Source organism: Cololabis saira, chromosome 17 (assembly GCF_033807715.1).
Source record: "Cololabis saira isolate AMF1-May2022 chromosome 17, fColSai1.1, whole genome shotgun sequence".
Classification (NCBI taxonomy): domain Eukaryota; kingdom Metazoa; phylum Chordata; class Actinopteri; order Beloniformes; family Belonidae; genus Cololabis; species Cololabis saira.
This window is the reverse complement of record NC_084603.1, coordinates 23368944-23376675: the sequence shown is the minus strand read 5'-3', so window position 1 is coordinate 23376675 and position 7732 is coordinate 23368944.

Below are 7732 nucleotides of genomic sequence, written 5' to 3'. Positions count from 1 at the left end.
GCAGCCCTATCATTTGGATGCAGAAATTCTTTCCCTTCCCTTTTTCTTGGCTTTCCTGAGGAAAAAGGACCTGTCATTTCATTTAACTTTTATTTCTTCAACTCTGTTTGCTTTGCTTGAAACTGTCATGTTACACTTGGCAAAGCACCAGATGACATGGGGGACCTGTTGTTATACCCTGACATCATAAAACATTTCCTCACCAGCCATTCCTGTAGCATCGACAACACTTAAGGCTCAAAAATGGTCTCTGATATGTGCCACTTAAGTTAAAGTATACTTAAGTGCAAATGCTATGGTCTATTTGCTTCAGTAATGCCACACATTCTCAACCAGGAAAAAAGTTTGTTTCATCTTTCAGCCCCCCATCCCTGCTTTCGCTACGAAAGAGCTAAGCTTTCAACTTTGAATTTACTCTCCAATTCTTTTTCTTTAGAGAACTATGGTTTTGAAGAGTGGAGCTGGTATGTTATTTGTTCGGTATATTATAAGTCTGAATTCAGTCAGTATTTTTGTTTTGTGTTGTTCGTCTCTTGGGAATTATGCAATCAAAGCAGATGCCTCAAGCAGTCTAGAAAGCGCCCCTTGTGAATAAGAGAAAATCTTGTACACAGCATTTTTTGTATGTGTGTATGAGGAAGGGGGGCATGGCAACAAAGCAAATATATGGCATTGTTCTTTCTACACTATACTAGTATGTTGCACCTTTTTAAAAGAGAATATAACCATCACACCTGTATGCATTTTTTGTGAAGGGATTGTCAGACCATTTGACTCTCTTCAGATGAAAATTATGCCACTGATGAAGTGCATAACTACAGTGTGTGTGTGTGTGTGTGTGTGTGTGTGTGTGTGTGTGTGTGTGTGTGTGTGTGTGTGTGTGTGTGTGTGTGTGTGTGTGTGTGTGTGTGTGTGTGTGTGTGTGTGTGAAGCGCTTTCACTGATGCAACAGAGGTTCAACCATCAATGCACTGAATCTTTTCTGTATGATGGAAAAACAAGGTTTGAAGACTGTGTGGTTTGTAGAATTTCACAATGCATAAACAGACATTTCTCACTCAGGAAAACTGCAAACACATACAAGCATCAATACAACAAAACCTTTGGCGGAAAAAAAACAACAAAAAAAACAGAAAAAAACTAAGAGGACAGAGCGATACAAGGACAAGAGAAATATCATATACACTTTTAATGAGTGTGTCTGCCCCAAGCTTCTGTTTTTAATCACCTTTCCATGTGACATAATTTGCTGCAAGATTGTATATGCTTGAGGGACTTTCAGTTCTTGTCAACTCAAGAGCATTTGAACCAATCAATACCTGTCTATCCTGTGGCACACTCATAGTTGGCCATTAGGAAAGAGCTGCTTAAAGTAAGCTCAGCCAATACCATTAGCCTTAGCCTAAGGGCAGTTCCATGCCTTAGTCAGGGTAGGCACCTGCCCCCGTCACCCCCACCTCACCCCCTTAACCCCCCTGCACCCCTCCCCCTACCATTAAGAACCTCCCCTGAGACATCATTTGGACACATCGGCCAAAGAGCACTTCTTTATTCCCTCTCTTTTCTTTCCCCGGCTCCACCAAAAATCAATACATCTCCCCTTTTTCTTATTTTCACAATTTTGCCTCAATATTATTCTCTCCTCTGCCAGAAACCAATGGACTCTCTTTTTTGTCTTTTCATCTACAATTTCCTGTGACTAATGTCTGCACACCTTGTGTTTCAAGGGGAAGAATTGGGAAATAATAAAATTATCTTGTCAAGGTGATAACGAATATTGGACCCATCGCAATCTAAATCGTTGTAAACACAGTGTGGTAATTCTAATGTAGTCGTTCCATTATAGAAACAATGGATTTCAGTTTTTCAGTAAATATACTGCAATATTTTTAATAATATATTATAAAACTGTTTTAGCAGACTCAGAAAATAGGTAATTCTACTTAACCCGAATCGTTTGTTTCTGACAGTAAGGGAGACATCAGAGCTCAGATATATTTGCAGTAATGAGTGAACTTCCTCTGTCAGTGTCTTTCTACTTCAACCACCAAACCCCAGAGAACGGAGTTGCATACACTGTAATGCTTCCTGACGGTTTCTAATTTCATAGCAAGGCATTGACTCCACACAGAGCAAAGTTTCAGAACAAGTGACACAATGCAGTGTCCTCAGAAGGGTCCCGGCCACTCCGTTACAGTATGGCCCTACCCAACCCTCTATTTCAAATAGAAACAGGGAAAGCAGGGTGCTGCCCTAAATCTCGGCCAGTGCTGTTTACGATAATAACTCTGAAGAGTGATAGCCAGTTCCGCAGCACTGGCGATTTCTGTGGCCGCCTATATCGATCGGGGGTCCTAATGAGCAGCAGCGGAGCTGCGGCTAATGGTGTTGTGTCTGGTGTCCGTGGTAAACGCCCACGTTGAGATTATCATTCCCAGGGGGGGCTGAGAAAGGTTTTGCCAGCCCAAGCCCTCAGGGTGTGAGCGACACACTTCAGGGGTCAAGGTAAACTATCAAATGAACAGTCCGGCCTTTCCCTCCTTCACAATGAGGGCTATACCATACTTTACTCCTACAGAACCATGTCCGACTGCACACAAAGTGATGCAAAGGCACACATTCTTGTATTATTCGTGTTTTAGTGCATACACAAGAGGAGATTATAATCTGACAATGCTACTACTACTTTATCACTTCAGTTCTTTGCTTCATTTCTCTACAGAAGTTGTAAAAAGCAATTGCTGAGGCATTGATAGAGACCTCACCAAACGGCCTAACTGTTATTAAGAGACCTCAAATAAGACCTGGCTTGACAGACTGATAATGGCTTATTTGACTTCAGAGATCAACTTGGCGCAAACACTCCAGCCCCTTCACATACCCATGGCGGTCATTGTCCTTTGCTATGCACGGCCATTCTGGCAGTCTTGAGTGACATCCAACAAGTTCAGCAGATTCAGAGTGTAAGTACTCACCAGACAGTACGTAGTTTCTTCAAAGAAAGAGCCGAAACAGTAGAGTGAAGGGAGTTGTTGTTCCCTTCATAAACTCGGCTAGGAAATGAAACCTGCTGTCAACTCACATGTGGGAAGGGAAACTCTTTATATGTGGACAATGCTTTGTGGACAATTAGGTTTCGATAAAAGCTCAGCAAAAAATGCATCTTTATTACACCAACACGCTCACTGATCCAACAGACTGCCCCTTCATGGATTATGCTTGATGGTATTCAGCTCAGGGTGTGTGCCGGGCGTTACTGGGGCGCATGCTAATGAAATCAAGCCAATGCAGTGCACCTCTCTGAGTCATGCCCTGTTTGGAGTCACACTTCCATGTCCTGGCAAATGCTGAGCATGTAAAACAGAACTGTCAATTATTCAACATGAACAGGAGGATGTATGCAGTGACATGGGGGGTGGACAGGGGGCCGACTAAGCCTCGGGCAGATAGGGGGTACCACTTTGATATGAGTGTGTGGGCCTGCAGAGTTGCGCAAGGTGCACTGGGTAATCTTCCAGAAAACGCCCCCCACCCGACATCTAAACTCCTTCATTTTTATTTCCCCTCCCTTCCAACGCTGAGCCTCTCTGCACCCTTTTACGTCTTCCTTCTCCTTTTTCTCCTGACATCTTCTCCCTCGCATACATCATCTGGGCTCCGGACATATATAAACAAACCCACATTCTGTTGCACACACACACGTGTAGTACACACACAGCATGTATACACACAGCCACATAAAAGCAAGCTTCCTTTGTTCATTAACCAAACAAGAGACGGCGGATAATAAAGTTGTGGACGGCTGATTTTGTAGAAATAGTGTTGTTGCAGTGTCACAGGAATGGCATTACTCATTTATAGAGTGAATACTAAAAGTTCCCCTCTCTAGAGTCTCCTCTCGTAGTCATACAATAGCAAGCTTAATTACATTAAGTTCTGAGAAGAGGGAAGTTAATGGATGACATTTTGCTACACCATGAGTGCTCCTTCCAATAACAATAGAAACCCAAATAAGAACTAATTAATATGCATAGTGGAGCCAATGAACTTAATTGTCAAGTTGCTTTTATCAACCTGTCAAAGGATTGACAATTAAAACAGCCTCTGTTAAAACTTTAATGAGAAGCAAGTAGGATAGAGGGATGATGAGGGAACAAAAAGATGCAAGCTTCATCCGTCATGAAAGACGCTACAAGACAACCACCCATTATTATTTCCTATCAGGATAAAACTATGCAAATCATATTATACATTTTTAAATAATGAGTCAATGAGTAATATTTAATTTATTACCTATACTCTTAGAATGAATATTTAACGTTGTTTTTAAGTTGATGAATTCATTAGATAATTTAGTGTCGAGCTGTAATGTGAAGTTCCTCTTCTTTTTTTTTCTTTTTAAAGCATCTCAAAATGTCCTTAAATTCCCTGAATCTCAAAACAAGTATATGTCATGCCATAAATTCAACAAGTATACTTCCTAAAGTCTCTTAAGGAGGGCAGAGAACCTGATGGTTTGGGGTGGAGGTAGAGCAGAGTTGGGGTCTGTAGTTGGACCTGAACTTAGGGAAAGGCAGCATTTTCGACTTGAGTTTTTATCCAAACATTGACACCAGCATGTCTATGTTCCAGAGGGGAGTGAAAACTGCTGACTCACTCCCAGCGCGCTGGTTGTTGTTCTCCCTTACAGATGTGACCGTTAATAGGCCTGCATCCATAATCATTAGTGTGTCTCAGTGCACAGGTACCCGATGGGCCCCGTGCGTCTGCCATTTGGTCTCGGTTCACTGTGCTTGCCTGCAGATGTGAGCGACTCACACACCTGCTCAGGGGCTCTCAAACAGACCGCCGCCATCCGTCACAGCTCACGCTACACTCGCTCTGTCGGAACAAGGCCTTGGTTCCAGTCCAACGGCCCTCAGACTGTAGGTCAGCGGCCGTCTCTCGTGGTGGACCCACCCTACCATGAATCAAATTCTCTCGTCCCTTTATACCTGCTCCACTCCGACCAACCTAACTCTCATCGCCCCCCGTTCACGGTTCGCCCTTCCCTCAAACAAGCACTCAAGTGCACTGAGGTAGCTCAGGTGAGCCAGGTAAAGACAGCACCTTAAAGGGTAACATAAACTAATGATCATGTTTTCCCACTCCGCACACTGCTTCTTACCCAAAAGCCACAACGCACTCAATAAGAAAGAAAAAAATTAAGCATTCAAAAAAATAAAAAAATCCTCCGTGTGGGTCTTTCACGGGCATCAGGCCACGCTTCACACTACATTTGTTGATGTGTGCATGCATGTGCACGTCTCATGCCAGCCCGCCTCCCATCAAGTCCTAATGAGGCCAGCTGGCTCTGTGCTCGGACCAAACCAAACTGGAGACGGCACAGTCCTGGCTCTCTCCGCCTCGTACACCCCTCCTCCCTGCAGCCTCCCGCCCACCCTCCCTCTCCTCCAGATATCTTGGAGAACCATGGACGGCTGAGCACACAAGGCTGATTTGGAAATGGACACTGTTTGTTAAAATCTTCGACGTCTCCAGCATCCCATGGCCAGGGCCTGAATTAGAAAGTCCACGGCTGCAACTCAAGACCTGCCCTCCCTAGTTGCTCACCACTACAATATATCCTGCTTCTACAACAGGAGTGGAGAGGCTGAGGTCTGCTGCAGAACGGCGGAAAGGAGGAGATACCCCGAGGCATAGTCAAGGGAATATTGTACCTGTCTATGAAAACACAGCCTGCCTTACATACTGTAACTACAAAAACTAGTCAGACAGATAAGACACATCCTATCCAGCTTGTCAAAATGTACTTTGATAGGAAAAAAAATAAAAAATAAACCAAAAGCTACAGACTTAATTTTAACTTTAATGTCCATTATCTTTGAGTGGCTGTCTTAAAATGTTTTATTATCAGCAAGATAATTTCTTATTAGACTGCAGCAGTTAATTTCACAGCAGACTAATTAGAGTCATTTCACATTATTAACGAGCATTATTGTTGATAAGGGGCCGGAGAGGTCTACAGAGAGGCTTGTCCAGGCTGTTTCTTGGCTTTCACTTATGTCCATGTGGGTGAGTAAATCCCACAATTTGCAACAACTATACACTGTAACTCTTCTTACCAGAAGAAATAACACAGTATTGGTATATGCACATTTAGCAATGCTATCACACTCCAGATTGTGTAATTAAAGCATCGTCCCACAGTAGGAATCATAACTGTATCACAATTAAAAGCTTAAACATTTCCATGGTTCCAAAAAGGATACATTTCAAAATTATTCTTTCCAAACAGTAGCATGCAATTGATGTTGCATAACTGTAATGTGTTTAGTAATGATTATAAAGAAAAAAAAAAGTACATTGTCACAAGTTTGTATTAAAATTGCCTTAATGCTGCCCTTTACAAAACAACTAGGAAATTAGAACGTTATGTCACAATTCCTGCGTCTTTATTTTGCCTACACTATAATTTTTATGGACAAATAAACCTTTTTTGGCCTTTTTTGTGTGTGAGACAGGGCTGGATAGTGTGCCATGGTCACTCATCACCCCATGAAAAAGAGAACAGAAATGATGGTGGATTTTAAAAGGAATAGCCAAGTAATATTTTTATCCCGCAAAAAGAGGTGGACAAAGATAAATGTGCATTTAGCTGGACAACAGATTAACATGGAAATGCAACCGTTTCTCGAGGAAGGCACAGAGGAGACTGTTTTTCTTGAGGAAATAATAGGTCCTTCCATGTTTACAGCAACGTTCTCCATATATTCTAGAGATGTACTAGTTCACTTTTTTTGAGCTACAATCCGATTTCGGATACACATCTAATGATAACTGGTACCAGAGCTAGTAACTGGTGGTTTTACATGTATCCAACCCTTTCAAATAGGTTAAAAAAAAACATGCCTGACCTGGACAGGATAAATAAAGCATGGTTATGTCAAACAGTACAAACTTTAAAGTTTGAATTTGAATTTATTTATTTTTATTATTTCTGATATCTGATCAGTGATTGATATCACTATTGGCCTCCGGCACTAGCGTTGGATCGGCCCCATCTCTAATATATTCTATAAATCTGTGGTATGGAGTACTGTTTTATTTGCAGTCATTTATTGGAATCACATCACATCAACCAACTCAAAGAAACTGAACAAACTGATAAAGAAGGATGTCTTAGAACTGCTCTGGACCCCATGGAGCTGAATGAGGAGAGGATGTTAACTCAAACTCTTAAACATAATGGACAGCCCTGCACACCCTCTACCAACACAATGATTACAAAAGGGTGTTTCAGTCAGCAATCTCTTCAGGTCTGCTGCAGTAGTCTCTGACTGAATATAAAGAATATTAGTTATCATTGTTCTGTGTTTTATTATTTTAACTGCAACAATGTAATTTTTCAGCTTGATATTGACAAAATATTAATGTACTCATATTTAAAGAAAATGATGACCTGTAGTTTACTATGCTGATGTGGTCCTAACACTTATGTGACATGTCCTTATATGCGTGTGCATGTATGCATGAATTTGGATACAAATACATGTGAACACACAGACACGTCTTCTCCATTTCATGCAATCTGCTACTCGATCCTTCTCAGTTTAATGTAGACACAGCAAACTGCATGTGAATTTTTTCCTTTTTTTTGCCCAGGAAGAGAGCCTGGACCAGCGGGAACAACTTAACAGGTAGCCCTGGGGTGCTTGCCAGAGTTCGGTCA